General features: G+C 32.5%; 1 protein-coding gene across 1 annotated transcript in view; it reads left to right on the forward strand.

Annotated features, from left to right (window-relative positions):
* Positions 1 to 5,538: 5,538 nt before the first annotated feature.
* Positions 5,539 to 17,231, forward strand: part of LOC106101562 (inositol-trisphosphate 3-kinase B) — a 91,627-nt gene continuing 79,934 nt past the window's right edge. The window contains exon 1 of the mRNA XM_013280816.1: positions 5,539 to 5,734. The gene's annotated coding sequence lies outside the window, so the exon portion shown is untranslated. The remainder of the gene's footprint in view (positions 5,735 to 17,231) is intronic.

Here is a 17,231-nt window from a genome sequence, read left to right on the forward strand (position 1 = left end):
GCCTAAACTGCTGAACGGATCTCTATGAAATTTGGCACAGGTTTAGAGCATAGTCTGGAAGAACACATAGGTTACTTTTTATCCCGGGAATAGTTACGGTTCCGTGGGATTCATTAATAATTTATAATGAAAGGTCCTCTAAAGAGGGGTTGTTGGTGGGAACTAACAAATCTAAAACTTGAGATACCATTTCAATTTAAAGTTTTTTTTTTATAAACTCACATGGAGTTTGTATAGCCAGATATAAAGCTTGACTTAATTCGTGTCAGGGCTATTATTTAGTTTCTTGCGTAATTGTAAGATTTTGAGATGCGACACTGTTTACCATGCTGTCAGTCAGATCTAAGCATGTTGAATTAACCTGATAACGATAGATAAGTTAATTCTATGCAATACGTATGTGAATCATAAATCTGTTAGAATATTTCCAAGAAATTAATACGTAGTAGGAGAAGACAGCCCCTGTTTTTCCCTATTTTCATGAATATAAGTTATCATAAACGCATATATCAAGTAATCTAATGTAAATAATATAAAATGTTTCTTAAATATGAAATGTTGATTGTATAGATAGCCATCAAATAATTTTGACTTTAAGATTAATTTGTACATTCCGTAGCATTGTGATAACGTCGCATCCACTCATAAATTACCGATTTTATATATTTTTTGTAGTGGATCTAATTTGGCAGTGACTTGCCCCCAGTATTTTGTCGCGTGCAGTGGCCACCCCTGGCGTCAACAAAATATAAGATATTTTAACTATCGCAATTTGTATCTTAAAAAGTTCTAGATAAATCCAGCGCTTTCATATTCATTACTAAGACGCTATTTAATTTAAAACATTTGCTTCTTGAAATTGTTTACTCACGACAATAAAACCGCCCAGCTTTCGGGCGATTAGCTCCGTAATTTTTAAGGAAAACCGTGATGCGCTTTGCAATCGCATCAACTTATTTGGAGACATAAATAAAAGTTGTTTTTGATTCTGTTTTACAAAACTCCGTTTTGTTGCCAAGATTCTATAACAATTTTTGAAATAAATGATGTTGAAAAAAAAATGTACTGCCTGTATATTTTTAAAAACTATATTGTAATTTGTAATAAATTAATAAATCTGTTCCTTGCATTGCAAATATTTTATAACGTAGTATCATAATCGAGTCTTGCCATGAGAGTAGAGCCAAATCAAACAAGTTAATTACACGACCTGAATTAATAGGAAAATTTGTTATTACCTAGGCTATGACCTGGATACTTTGGAAAGTTTAGTCCTCGCTTAGATTACGAACATTATCTAGGGTTTAAATTCATTTAGGTCTGAGATGCTGTGAAAATCTTCCGCGGCTTGCGCGTCGCTTTTGTTGACGAAAGATAACTGCGTTGTAACGTTACGATACTGTTTTGTGGAATTTTACGTACAATAAAGATGTGCTGCGTGGTTTCATGTGAAAACATTACACTTTTAGTGCTCTCATACGTGGCCTGTTTTCACCGAAAAGTTGCAATTTTTTTATTATATGCAAGAGGAAACCACTTTTGTGGTTTACCACCACTTAATTTCACAGGAACTTGTTAAAATAAGATATTTTAAAGCAAAATACTGCATTGAACTTATAATATTTGTATTAAAGGACAAATAAAACACCATAAACTAGCAAAGAGAAAGTAATTAATGGTAATATTTTTAACATGTCAAGGAAAATTTTCAATAACATTTATAGGGGCTCAATTCCTTCAGCTCTTCAACACAATGTTCTGCTTAATAGGTGAATACGCGTTAGTTTGTTACCCTTTTTCGTTAAGACGTGTACTAGTCTTTGAGTTTCTAAAAATAGTCTTGTTGATAAGTTTCTCGTGTGATAATGAGATTAATTGGCGATTTGGTTTATAATTAGCAATTTGACTTATCTTTTAGTCGTCATTACGATCTCTGGTTTAGTACTTCATGTAATAGCGCGCTAACAAAGAAAAGTATGTTTTCGGTATATTAGTCTGTAAGTCTTAAGTTTTTAATCGCAATCATATGCTAGATCACAAGATCTAGAAAAACACTCTTAAGATATTCAGACATCTTGGTGTTTGTAAGTAAAATATTAAATTTTAGCTAAGTGCTCATAATAGGTAAATACTAAAGGAATATTTTCGTATCGTAATTGCGGCTTACAATCTGACAACAGAACGGACAAATTTTAATGGAATTTAGTATTATTATTCATATTTTAGTGTCGTTTCAGAACTTGGCAATACAAAGATCTCAAAGTCAATATAACCTAACTTTTTTCAAAAAAAATAAAACAGTTTTTAAGTTTGTATAAGTGATAGAAAAATGTAATGACGTATATAAGCTTTTTTATTAACAATGTTTGAGGGAGAAAGAATGAGGAATGTTAGAAATTAAGTCTGCGGCTGCAAATCGGAATTCCCGGTGACCTGTTTCATGTCTTGTAAGGACGTCACAACACAACGTAGAACAATGTTTATGGATTCACTATGATGATTGAATGGAAATTACGATTTAGCCATTCAAAAGTCATATATGATAGGATTAATTCTTGTTACTATATTTTAAACTAGCTATTCGCGTGCGGATTCATCCGCGTGAAATTATAAAAACTTTATTTTATTGTTTACATTTGTCAAATTATCAATAGCAAATGTCAAAATGACATGACATGCATAGCAATCTTTCTTTCTTGATGTTGGCAGCAACTTATGGTCTCTTTCCCACATTAGGGTTTTTATCAAAATATTTACCCCCTAAGTCTAATGGCGTGAAAATATATAACCTAAAGCATGACGTAAGTGTAGGGCTTTTTATTAAAACAAGAATTATTTAAAAATATGCTGTAATTGCTGACATCTTAGGGAACAAAGTAGTGTGTGTTTACGCTTTATTATAATATTATAGATAATCCTGTTTTTATATCACCACCATCAATAGCGCTTTACACTTAATATTAAATTAAAAAACTTTATCCTCTTCCTTCCTTTAACTGTCCAACTTTCCGATCCATACTTATATGTATTTCTCAGGATGGTTTAGTCTATTTATATCAATTATCAAAGTTTTCTAACGTATGACATTATCTTACTAATAATATAAATGCGGAAGTTTCGATGGATGGAGTTTGTTAGAGTTTACTGTATAAACTGCTAAACGGATTTTGGCATAGATATAGGTCATAATAGGGACGACCGTACAGATTTTGTTTTTTCCTCTACGTCGTCGGTGTCCCGGTCGAAAGCTATGAATTTTATGTATTTGATGTTAATTATATAATTATATTATGGACTGTTTTTCATGCAGTTATTACTGTGTAAATATTATCTTATTATCTTAATGAATTATATGATTTACTTAATCTTACTCCGCGTTACAATTCACATGAATAAAGAATAAATGGAAAGTTTCTTTTACAGATATCGCAGGAACTTCTATGTTGCTGTAGTTGTTGCTTACGAGTACATTGTCTATGGAATGTCTATGGAAAACAAGTAACAATCTTAGCGACTGAGGGGAAATCCTTTAATATGTTTTTTGTTGAAATAAAAGTAAATCAAATCATAATAACTTTGTCAGGTGAGCTTCTATTTAAAATGAACAAATTATTTAATATCGCTCTCTTCTATACAGGGATGGCGAACCATTGGTACGCGTCAAAATATTTTGGCTAAGTCGCTGATCACAAAATTTATTATGCACTACGAAACTAGACTAAGTGTAGGAGAGTACGCGGAATACACCCAATATTTAACAATAAATATAGATAATATAGATTATAACCCACAAACTATTTAAATATGAATTTCTGGATTTGCATTGTTTTAATAAAATAAATGCATACTACAATAAAATAATGTTACAATAACAAAATAAAACGATTGTGTTCTTCGATGTTTTTAATAAAATAACAATATTATTATCATGACAATGAATTTCATATTTGGCCTTATTGGAAAAATAACTATATGAACTTCATTCTAACACTTTAAACAATACTACAATTGAATCTAGTTTTAAAATAATTTAATTTAAACAAAACAAACATTTTATGCAAGTTATGTCTTTAAACGTAAGTTTTCACTGCAGCAACACATTTGCAAAATGCCGTCTTTGTACTTTTAGAGCTGTTTGGTAGACATGTTACGACATTGTTAACTGACGGTACACATTAAAAAGGTATGTCGTATTTGCGGTGCTAATGCAATTTTAAGGTAAAATATCGCATCGCCGCTCTCTTGACATTAGAGGGGTCCTTGAATTAACTAGATATTGTACTAAAAGTCACCATTCGAATGTACGTGAATAACGGTTACCTACTATAAAGTGTTGCAAGATGTTTTATTCATAAAGTTACCAATTTAAGTATTTTTTGTGGTAATGTTTTCGATCTGGAAAACACTACATAAGTGAGATAAGAACAGGAGGATGATAAATTAATTTCTGTATCAATTTAGCAAATTTTGTATAGATTAAGAGAAAAAGTAGTGACATCCAAGGAATACGTGTTCAAAGACCCCAATGTACATAAGCTATATTAATTGCTTTGAACTGTCTTTATAACCTAACCTAACCTAATTATTTCTAAACGTCTGCATCCTTAATTAACGTATTGAAGCTAAGATGTCGTATCACATCATCTAGACACATCACATTTTTAATTCTTTGTAGCTTCGTAAAAGACACGTTCGACGTAGTAAGAAATTTTGGCTAAGAACCAACAGGGATTGGACCAACATTGCCAGCGTCGAAGATCTGGTTTGTTATCGCAAGATAGGGGGAGATTAGCTAAGCTGGTGTTCCTTTATTAGTGGAGAGGCACAAGAAGAAGTTTAGTTACCTTAAAAAATGAAGTGACACATACAGAAGAATTCTAGTTGATGACAGTAGGCATAAATTGTTAAAAAAAATTAAGCCTACATGAATTATGTGGTTGAAAGGTTAAATGATGAAACAAAAGAGTGTATGTGTAGTTATTACTAAATTAAAGACTCGTTTGCCGAAAACAGTAGGTACCTTGATGTTCTGCGAGCACGTTGCTCGAGGCGGTTTCGCTGCGTACCTTCGCCGCGTACGGTAAAACTGGAATTGGCTTTCATCAACGTTGTTCTTTCTGCGACCTTCTTCAAGACAGTTAAGAAGAAAGTATTAAATACTCTAGAGGTTTATAACAAAAATCCGTGTGGAAGTGTATACTTTACATTGGAAGATCATCACCAGCTCACTATACGTCCCTACTGAGGGGCTCGAAGCCTAAATTAGGGTGACTAGGCCATAGTCAACCAGGCTGTCCCAGTGCGGGTTGGTTGAGTTCACTCGTATCTTTGATTTGGAAGATAAAACAATAAAATTAGTACGATACTTAACATGTACTTATTTGCAAAACATTGCTTGATTTTTGCAAAACAACTATTGAGTTGTTAACATGCAGCTGGTCAGAATGTAAAAAAATACAAAACATGAATGGCACATTGTAGCGCGAATGTGAACGCGGCTTTATATCGCTTGCTTTTACCTTAGTGCATTATCTTGATTCAGTTATCTGAGGCGGGCTAGCGGGCGCGGCGAGTGCTGGCGAAACAGAGGCAGTCGGTGTACGCAGTCGATGGTCGACGGTCGGTCGCCAGTCTCTGGCTCGGTTGTTAATTGTTATCAATCTGTGTTGTATTGTTGTGAATGAGTACGGTGTTTGTGTGGCTCTAACGGTACTGTTGCGCGCTTTAAATCTAGGTGAGTGTAAACTAGCCCTTAAATTTCTTTTTAATCTATCAAGTAAATGCACGTGTGCATTTGTTCATTTTAGCACTATTTTCTGGCTATTGTACTGGCGGTTTTTAATGCGAGTTTTATGTTCGCATTGTATTTCGTAAGCGACGCATACAAATGCATTTAATTGAACAGTTGTAAATGCATTTTTCATTACTCGTTTGTGTAGGATACCTACGTTTTGTTTGTATATAACCTTCCAATGTAAACGTAATTATTTTTATCACTCGTATAAATGGGACCAAAGAGAAAGTTTCAATTAAAAATCTGGTTGTTTATTGTAATATTACTTTAAGTATGTTTTATCTTGTTTAAATATTTAATTAACTACAGTTATTTTATTGTGATTAAAATAATTTTATAATTAATTGAAAACCAATTCAAAATTAAAAGTAATGTAAACGATTGTTCGTAGTATATGCTGTTATCCAATGTCATTAATTTATTCATTTCGATGAAAGAAGCCCTTTTCGATCAACACGAATACCATAAATGGGAAAGAGGGGCAACACCGGTCTTGCCGAATACGGCATGTTGATGAAAAACATGTGGAAACAGCAAGGTGGGGTAGGGTGCCAGTAAAATTTAACCTTCCATAATTATTTGCGGTAAAACCGTAATATAATTAAAATCTTAAATGCGAGATTTGAGTGAACATTCTTCTGTACTTTTCTCAACTTCAACTATTAATTTTTTTCTTATATCACGCATTAAAAGTCACAGACCATAGCTAGTAGTACCTTATTTCAGTTTCTCTGACAATCTATAAGTGAAGTAAATCTCATAAAAATGAACAAGACATGTCATTTTAGAAACAAGGATGTTTTGTTTGTCCTTGTTTGATGCATCATTGTTATGACAAACTCCTGATTTGCGATGTATTTTCACGTACAAAAGGTTCCTCTTACTAAGGTTATTGACCTTCTTGTTTTCTTACTCGAAGTTGTTACAAATGTCAAATTGTTTAATGTCATTGACCTGAAAACGAAGGTTCCAGGGACAGCTCACGATTTATTCAATAGCTTTGACTGAACTAAATATTATGTACTGATTATTTACTTGTAAGTGGCTAGAAAATATTCCAATATATTTTTAAGTTTGGTTTGGTACTTTATTTCTAGTATGGAAAAGAAATGATGACTAGTAGATATTAGGTAAAATTAACTCTAAAAGTTATTATTACATTTTGTCGACTTTGAAAACAGAGACAGACTGTCATGTCGATTAATAGAGATGTCATGTTCTTATTGGATTGACTATTAATGCGTTTTGTACACAAAATACATGCATACATACATACGCATACATGCGACAAAGAAATCGACCAGAAAAATCGATTGCTATCCAAATTAAAATAAATACAAACATACCGTAAGTTTTAGTATTTAGTCCGGTATTCAATGTTTATTAAAACAGTAATTTAATTAAAAATGTCACATGTTTCACCACTTCTGTAGTTTTTTTATTATAATAAATGTCTTGCTTCTAGATTCTTATGTTGACTTTCATTATAATTCTATTTTAGTAAATACGCAATAAAGCATAGAAGTTGTAACATTATCATATTGTTATTAAATGTTATAACTGTTTATGGAAGCATTGTCAGTTTAATCTCCGTATAGTCATTGTAATTATGCAATATTTAATACTAGTTGTTCTCGCGCGGCTTTATCCGCATGGAATTATATTTTGTTGTCTACATTTGTAAAACTTTCAATGTAAATGTCAAAATTCAAATGACAAAATTACAACGCAGGCCTTTGCGCAAGACGGTTTTTCATTTTATTTACCACCTAAGTTTTACAGCATGTAAATATATATCCTAAACCGTGTAGTAAGTGTAGGGCTTTTTATTAAAAACACCTTTATCCAAAATTATGTTGTGATTGCAGACATCCTACATTTATCATATTAGTACAGAGTAAAGATATAGATTTGTAAAACGGAACGTGTTATAAAACAAAATTAAAACTCAACAACAAAACGGACGAATACCAATAGCAATATAATACGAAGATATATCGTCATTCATTCAGACGATTATCAAAAATTTCTGAGAAGAACTAAACTACATGTTTATAGTAACACTAACCGTGAATACAGCCAGAATATTTACATAAAACTTATAGCTATCTCTCATCCTGTCTTAAGCCCGCTAGACACGCTTAGTTATATCTGAACATTCAGATCGTTCAGATAAATCTAACGTCTGTAAGCCAAACAGAAATCCGAGAATTATTCCCAGCCGTCACCCCTTTTGCAACGAGGGGACGGTTGGACCTTATTTCATAAAAGTTCCATCTGTCAACCTATTGATAGTGTGACTGAAAGGTAAGATAGAGGAAACCTTTTATTCTCACGTGGGAACAGAGCGGGATGACGGTTGGGAATAAACCAAATCCGACTGTTCAGATAAAACAAAACGTGTGTAGCAGGCTTTAGAAAATAGGTGAGATCACATGTTTTTAAACAAATGTTTCGGTAGTAGGAACTAACGGTTAGACATTAGACATGTTTCCGCGACGCAGACACGCAACATTTTGCTCACGTTACACACTGTAACGTAAAATGTATTCAATCGCTTCCGTACATGTTTTGTCTGCACTGATAATTACTAATGAACTAAATTAACATTCGAAAGTCACCGTTATAAAAATGTAACGCCATATTTTTTGTAAGACAGTCGATGTTCTACCGTGTCCGATGATTTTCTAACATAAACGGAACTATAGACTATAGCGTATTAACTGTCTATTATGTTTTTTGACCGACTTCCCAAAAGAAGGAGGTACTCAATTCGTCTGTATGTTTTGTTTATGTGTGTTACGGCATAACTTCGCAGCTAGTGGACCGATTTTGATAATTCTTTTTTTTTATCCGAAAGGTAATGCTTGCAAGTGGGTCCCATTTATTTAAAGTAAAAACATTAAAGGGATGGTTAGATTTGTTATAAACGAATACGCTTTAAACGCATTACATCTGTAGTTCATAGTAAAAATACTTCACAATTAAATTTTCTTTAACACTCACTAAAGTTTACAAGTAAATTAGTAAAAAAAGGCAAAGAAACATCTAGAATTACTATATTTCAAAGTAGAATAATTTCTGTATGATAACATAAAAGTTGTTTATCTTGTACATCACAAAACTAACTGCAGTATGTACGTGATTTCGCGTGAAAACGCGGGAAACATGGGAAAGTTTTATAAGTGGCAATCTCAAGATATACCACTCATGTTAAGCCGTAATTTATCATAAGTTTTCATAAGAAAGTGTATACGAATGAGACAACCAAAATTTTTTCAGTAAAAATTTTACTGCTACCAGAACTAAATGTTTTACATATTTTTAATTATTTTACGTAATCTTGAGAAGGACTATAAAGCTTTTTTTAAAATATTTAAACAAACGAAATACCTTTTATTCGGTAATAACAAAAAAAAACTGATTATCGTAATAGTTTGAGGATTTACACTCAAAATATTTCCAACAATATGCGAGTATTTTTTATCTTAAAGCATCTTTAATATCTGATTCTGCACTTTTTTCTATTAAACATTATACGTTACATACAGCCAATCGTTGATAATAAAATTGAGTTAAATAAATAAATAGTGGTATCAAGCGTCTGTTGGCTGATCGCACTTGTAAGTTGTTAGGATCAATTGAAAGATCGTTTAGATAAACGGGACACTCCGTAATGCCCACCCACACTCGAAACAAGACGTGTCCAAACTGCTCGTCTTCACTGTTTAATTTATTTCCGAGTCTGCAGTATTTTTTAAGTAATTTTGTAGTAAATGACAAGGAGAAAACAATGTACACCAGTGACCCATTTAGTGTACACCGGTGCAGTCTCAGTGTACACCAGTGCAGTCTCATTGTACACCAGTGCAGACTTAGTGTACACCGGTGTAGTCTCATTGTGCACCAGTGCAGTCTCATTGTACACCAGTGCAGACTTAGTGTACACCGGTGCAGTCTCAGTGTACACCAGTGCAGTCTTATTGTACACCAGTGCAGACTTAGTGTACACCGGTGTAGTCTCATTGTGCACCAGTGCAGTCTCATTGTACACCAGTGCTGACTTAGTGTACACCGGTGCAGTCTCATTGTACACCAGTGCTGTCTCATTGTATGCCAGTGCAGACTTAGTGTACACCGGTGCAGTCTCATTGTACACCAGTGCAGACTTAGAGTACACCGGTGTAGTCTCAATGTACACGAGATTCTAAATTAATTCAGATCTAGGAAACATTACCAAATATGTGTATACCGGTGTACAAATAAACCTTATTTATTTTTTACAACACTTTTCTTAGCAATCAAATAGTCTATTATATAAAAAGAAAGAGTTTGATAAAGCTATGATAAATATTTTCTATTGTAATTATTTTACAATCAATAGGACATAGAAAATGTTAGAGCAGACCACATCACTGGTGGTATCAAGTAACAATGATGCAATGCTTAGTCAGCACTATGCTGCAAATAATAAGGCCATGCAAGAGTTCATTATGTTGATATACGTCATTAGCAGTCGATGTATGCAGGTGTATTGTAACTGTACTTAGGTCATCTTTAATAGCGGACATTTAGTACATTAATCTGCTATAAGAGACTGTCTAAATGTTAAAACGATTCCGAGTATTGAAGTTAAAAATAGTATAATTATAGTTAAAAGAAATAAAACGTCGGTACAAAGTTTTTATCGTAATTAAAACCTATTTGATATCCGAAATCGAATAAAATTCTAATCGATTTTTTTGCAACGATTTTAGTCACAGCTGTTTAGCCTTGACCCATTCTTATTTAAAAGAAAAAGAAAAATGCTTTATTTTTATTTTAAAGTTACTGACCATACCTGATGTCACTATCAAAAGTGTGGGTTTACCCACATCAAGGAAATCGTATAAAATTATTTATATTGCAAAATAAGTGATTTCATGTAATCGATAAATTAATAATATGAATTCATTCAATAAAAAATTACGTATTGACAAAAATTGTTCGCAATATTATTGTGACGTATACTTCAGGGGTAGCGAACAAATGGCACGCGTGCTTTTTTGATTTGGTCATCGCGATTGATCCTATTACGAAATGTACCCAATAATCATAAACTGAAAATTATTTGATGGCACGTTGAAAAACGTATTAAACACTTCTTTAAAATACTCACGCAGGTTTGCCACCCCTGATGTAGAACGATTACCATTAAAGCCAACATAAAATTCTTTACATGATTGACAAAAGGCAGTTTTGTCGTGGCAACTGCCTTTTGCCGTGACGGTAACGATCAAATTTAAAACCGCAATTCTTATTGGAATTTGGCGCAATAAATATTTTTAATGCGAATAACGTAACTTAAAGTACATACATATAGTTATATGTAGCTATTGAATATTACGTCATTGTTAGGATTTAGATAAGGTATTTGTGACTTTAGAAATTCCAGTAAAGCGTGACCATGGCAGTGTAAAACATGTGTTGGTAATATCGGATTTTGTTACCTTACCTGACTGTGACGTCATTTTTAAGCTATCTGAGACTCTATCAGGCAGTGGTGGGAGAGACCCTTAATTTCTACTAATAAATATATTTTGTTTTGTACAGAAACTTATTCATCCTTTACTCATTTTTAAACCACTAATCAATTTGTGGTAAAATTAGTATTTCCTGAGAATTCTTGAGGATGTTAACTTAAAAAATAATATTTTAATAGAAACTTTTTTAATTTTCTAAGACATTTTGATTTTTGATCACAACTTTGAAGTTTTATGATAGCGTATAATTAATAAACGTTTTATGCCTTTTAGATTTTTTACAATAACACAATTATTTTCATACAATTCTAATCGAAATGATCACGTTCGAGGACATCTTTTACGTCAAGAATTCAATTCAAATGGCTTGTAATTTAATTAAACGATTTTTTCCTGTTCCAAAATTGAGTGTTAATTGAAATTTTCTTCTATTTTAAGAAACTAGAATATGCTTAATGGATTTATATTATATTATAAAATTAAATCGTGTTTCAAAAAGTAAGTAACAAAATCGAGTATTGTCAAAGAAGCATAGCTAAAATGGCACATTATAATAATATTTTTTTGTCGTAACCATTTCAAGTTGCTTGAATTAGATCAAGAAATTAATAAGTTAGTACTGAACATTCTTGACCCTAAGATTACGTGCCGAGAAACCAGTATGGCTGAGAAAAAAAGTGGACCAAATAACTGGCCAGCAACGTGGTTATAAGACAAAACTAATGTGCAGCCAATTTGTATTATTTTAGAAAAAAAATTAACATCGTAATGTTGATCTTATAGCAAGCATATTGAACAGATGAATGTAATTGAATTATTACAAGTGCTTTAGGAAACTTTAAATGTCGAAAAAATAATGGCATTCTTAAAATAATTGTATGCGCCTACGCAGTTACTTTGTACTGAAATATTTCATGCGGTTGCCTAACATATTTGTGAAAAAACCTAACCTGTCTCAATGCTTAGCGTCACCGCATAAATAAATAATGGAAGCGCATCTATTATGCATTAGCAAGGCGAAAAAAATGTCGCAGTCTCTGACAACAGTGACCATGATTTTTAAAAAAAATATTGCAGCTATTAAAAATATTGATGAATACAGTTTATTTAATTAAAATCGTAACGACACAATTATTTTAAACGTTTGACACAAAATAAAGGGCTTGATAATCTCATACAGGAGGATTAGTTCAGGACAAGAAAGGTAACAATGTATTTTGACGTTCTACCCGGATTTTAGAAGGATGAAGGAAGGACATCACTGGACGATCCGTGAGTTAACAAATCCATGGTGTACATAAAAACACATTTACATACGTTTAGCCCGGATATCGACCCTGCACGGATGCTGTCAGTAACAAATGTTCTGGTCATTCGATCATCTTAGCGACGCACTCTACATATACTTTATGGTCAATACTGCGTCACCGCATCATAGTGCGTCATGTCTTATGGAAGTGACTGCAAAATAACAAACTTGTTTACAATTTCATACACATAAATGAATTTAGAAACAGTATATTTTTCAATTTGTGATGTTGACATCAACATGTTTTCGCTTGCGAAAAATTTTACTTTACAATATTCTTTGTAAATCATAATAGTGACAATACTTTGAAATTAGATGTTCAAGTCATTCAGTTAATTTTATTTGCAGACGGACTAATTACAGCATATAAATGCGAAAGTTCAGATGGATGGATGTTTGTTAGAGCTTATAGCTCCTAAAGCTGAACGGATTTCCATAAAATTTGTTATAGATGTAGAGGGTAGTCTGGGTGAACACATAGACTACTCACTTTTGCTTGTTTATAATTCCAGGCGACGGAGTCACGGGCAAAAGCTAATATTGTATAATTTTAAGGGAAACATTAAATTTATTTTAATTAATCTTAGTGTGGAAAACAAATTGGTTATTTACGCAGGAAATCAGTTATCAAGTTGCGTATCGGTCGACAATACACGACGCCCTCGCAACCATATTTAATGAATACTTCGATAACCGAACTTATGATAACGCTTATAACAAGCTTTGCACCCTTAACGGACTTGTCTTTGTTTTATATATTACAAGGTGACGAAAAAGCAAGCTGCCATATGAATTCGCCGAAATAAAGAAGCGGCTACTGTCCATAGGCGCTTAGTACCAACGGTCATACAAAAACGCAGGCGCCTTGGCAATGCTTTGGCCTTTCTCTATTGGTGCTGATGTCCATAGGTGGTGGAAACCTGGTGCTGTGTGCGGCAGTTATACTTACCTTATGCATACTCTTTTCCAAGTATAATCAAGAATACTTCAGTTTACAGTTTGGGTTTTCCACAAGTGCGGGTTATAAAGTAATTTTATTTCTTTCTTTACGACGTTAATCCGAATGACGAAGTTATTAAAGTTGGTACCATTTGAGTCACCTTCCAAGTAACATGCTTAAAGAAAAGCATAACAAAATAATGTTTATTTACAGGTTGGGCTTAAGGTAAAATATTGTTCACAAGTAGACATCTTTATTGGGACATCAAAAGGTATCTGTCTTTCAAAACAAATGTTACCAGCCCAGATGGTAGTTATGGCAAAGACCATGGACTTCCTTGGATCTAGTTTTACCTTTTTCTTACATATATAATCAAATATCGAAACATACGTGCGTTTTACTTAGAAAACATGTTATAATATCATATGACATTATTAAACATCTTATTATAAACTGAATGCAATGTTGAAGGTTTATCTTGTTATAGTTTGGTCAAATCAATCTGCTCTTTACAGCTATTGTTATACTGACGTCAGTGACTGCGGACCGTTAGTTATTCTAAGAGTCGTGTTTATTTTTGTAGTGTAGTAGAATAATGAAGCTTTGATAACGATTGTAGTTACAATGAAGTTTTAGCAACAGATAATTTGTTGATAGAATATGTCTGTATAAATAGAATTGAGAAATTGTAACTACACGTTACAATGGAAGACAATTTGGTTAACTATTTATGGATTCATATTTGTATGTTTTAGTATTTATAATGATGACTAGCTGTTGCTCGCGACTTTGTCTGCGTGAAATCAAAAAAACAATAAAAGCCTATGTTACTCACTGATAACGTAGCTTTTTAATGATGATTTTTATTTTTAAATTGGCCCAGTAGTTTTTGAGTTATTTCAATACATACAAAAATTCAAAAATACCAATCTTTTATCTTTATAAGATTAGTTGATGACGTAAACATCTCTGTTTTTAATAATTCTGTGATTATAGTCTTACAAAGGTAAAATTGTTTAGACTAGTTTGTTGTAATTTTACATTTACATTTTATTTCATTATACAAGTCAATATTATTTTTAACTTCATTATAACTAAATCGATATATTTTAGTTTGATGAAATTATTGAAATTAAATTTCTATTTCCTTAATGCAGCAACACGACATTATTTACCGACTTCCTACACGGAATTAATTCGTTTGATAAAGTAATTACAGAAAAAAATATAGAAGTATATGTTAACGAAGATAGGCGTTTTGCTGTTCACAACATTAAATTGCAATGCAAACTTTTAAGCGATTCCTTATCAGTATCCTAGAACATTACCTGTATATTTCGCTTTACATTTAGACGACAAAACGATAGTACCAGCAGCGGGCTGTATTGCGTTACCGGCACGTTATCAGCAAATTAAACTTTATCTGATATTTCACGTTTCGTCAGCGCAGAGGCCAACGGAAGCGCACGGCAATTGCGTTACTAAATTAATGTTCGTTCCACGTTCACCTGTTTTCTAATCTACTTTTGACGACATTCTATTCCAATAGCAGAAAACTTATTAAAACACTCAAATTTAATTGATGAATTTATTAATTGGATTTATTACAGAGGTTGCTCTAACAACATTTCTGTTAGTCTAATAATAAGTGTCTAAAATAAAAAAAAGGTTTCGTAAAAATAGAGAACTATTATTATTTCCCCAATATACAGTGTTTCTAATCAGATGTGTAATGTAATTTAACAAATTACAATAAAAATAGAACAATTAACGTCGCTAGTTGAGACGGGCAAACGGGGCCTGTCTTGCCTAGAAAATAAATAATGTAAACAACACAAAAAAATTATTACTAATTAATGGTAGCTGTCCCCTCCCTAATAGTCTTAGCCTATAGAACTGCTTTCATATAAATCGTCAGCGATACGTATTACCAGTTTTGTTTACTTTATGTACGGTTCGGAGAAAGGGGGTTTATTTCCCGGACAACTAAGAAGGGTAATGTAATATAACTGTAATCTATACGTTATTATAACAATGAGCTCGAGCTGTGTCCGTACGTTACGGTTTCTAATTCCTTTCCATTGTGCTCACTGTTCACATTCTTAACACGATGTTAATCTCCAGTGAAAAGTGCTTCAATCTGATGAAAGTCGATTTCACCAAATTACTAACTATAATGTAATTAATTTTCTACAAGAAAATAATAATTACTTCGAGGTACTGAGTGCAAAACTCGAAGCTCAAATTAATTATTTGTCAATTGATTTGACACACATTCACAGAAAGCTTAATAGTGAGATTACAAAAGCTCATAAAAGCTTAAAATCACATTTATTTAACTAAAAGCATTAAAAACCTATTGAGAGAAAATTATATTTGTTATTCATTAGTTAACTAATTTAACAGTACTTACAGGATGCCGTTTGTAATCGTACACTGTAACGGGTAACGATGCGAGTGTGTAATTAGTAGATGCATTATATGCACTTAAGTTGATAGTCATAACACTATCTTATTTCCGTGTTATAAATTTTGAGTGTAAAATGTGCAATATTTTTTTTTATAAATGACTCTTTAAAAATTCCTCCTTTAATTTATTGTAAAATGGGTACAAAAACATAGCCACTGTTAATTAGCCTTAACGTAGGTTACTAGCTACGATTTTTTTTTAAATCCCATAAAAAAAAGTACTAAGTTTACATTAAATCATGAAACATTTTATGTTAAAAATGAATGTAGGTTTTTGTTAAATCCTTGTAATAAAATTGTCTTCATATCACAATAAAATCATGTCACATCTTTAAAAGCTCTCACCACATCGAGATAAAAGTGTTTACACTAGCCGCGTGCCCCCGATCCGTCTGCGCGCTATCGCTGTTAGCTTAGCCTTATCTGGCTTATCTAGGCCGTCAGGTATGTTTTACAATACACTCTTTCCCGCGACTTTCCGTGTTTTGATTTTTATTAATAATTTAGTTAAATTGTCATCACTTAATATTAGAGCAAAATATGTTATTGGCTTTCAATCATAAAGTTATAACTCATCTTTTCATAATTATACAATTTTATATACCGTTAATTAAAACAAGTATTTTTTCCTCAATAACGTAATCGATTAGTAAGTTAAAATACTTGAAAACAGAGTTTGTTCCTTCAAAACATTTCGCGTAATTAGATAGTAAAAAAAAATTGCGAAAAACATCTAAAAGACAATTTATACAGCTTTATACGATGTTTTATAGCAGGAAATGGTTTGTCTTCATTAAATAAATTACGTGGACAGTTATCAAAACAATTTGTTATATTGTCTAAATTAAGCCATTCTCGTGCGAGTATAACGAACGCCCTTACTCCGGCACAAGGCTGGCTTTGACGTCACATTAGGACACGCAGCGAGTGACTGGCGGCGTATAAAGGCATTATCACACTGAATCAAAAGCGTATTATTTATAAACATTAATTGAATAAAAGCTTCGCTTATAGATAAATTATTGATATTTATTAGTTACAATGTTAGATAATACTAGTGTTGTAAAAGTTACCTTTATGAAAAAACTAGCTTCGACTCGCGACTACGTCCTCGTGGAATAAAAAAAAACAAAGTAAGTAGCCTATGTGTTCTTCTAGATTGTCCTCCACATCTATGCCAAAATTTATCGAGATCCG

The sequence above is a fragment of the Papilio polytes genome, unplaced genomic scaffold, assembly GCF_000836215.1.
Source record: "Papilio polytes unplaced genomic scaffold, Ppol_1.0 DF823980.1, whole genome shotgun sequence".
Lineage (NCBI taxonomy): Eukaryota > Metazoa > Arthropoda > Insecta > Lepidoptera > Papilionidae > Papilio > Papilio polytes.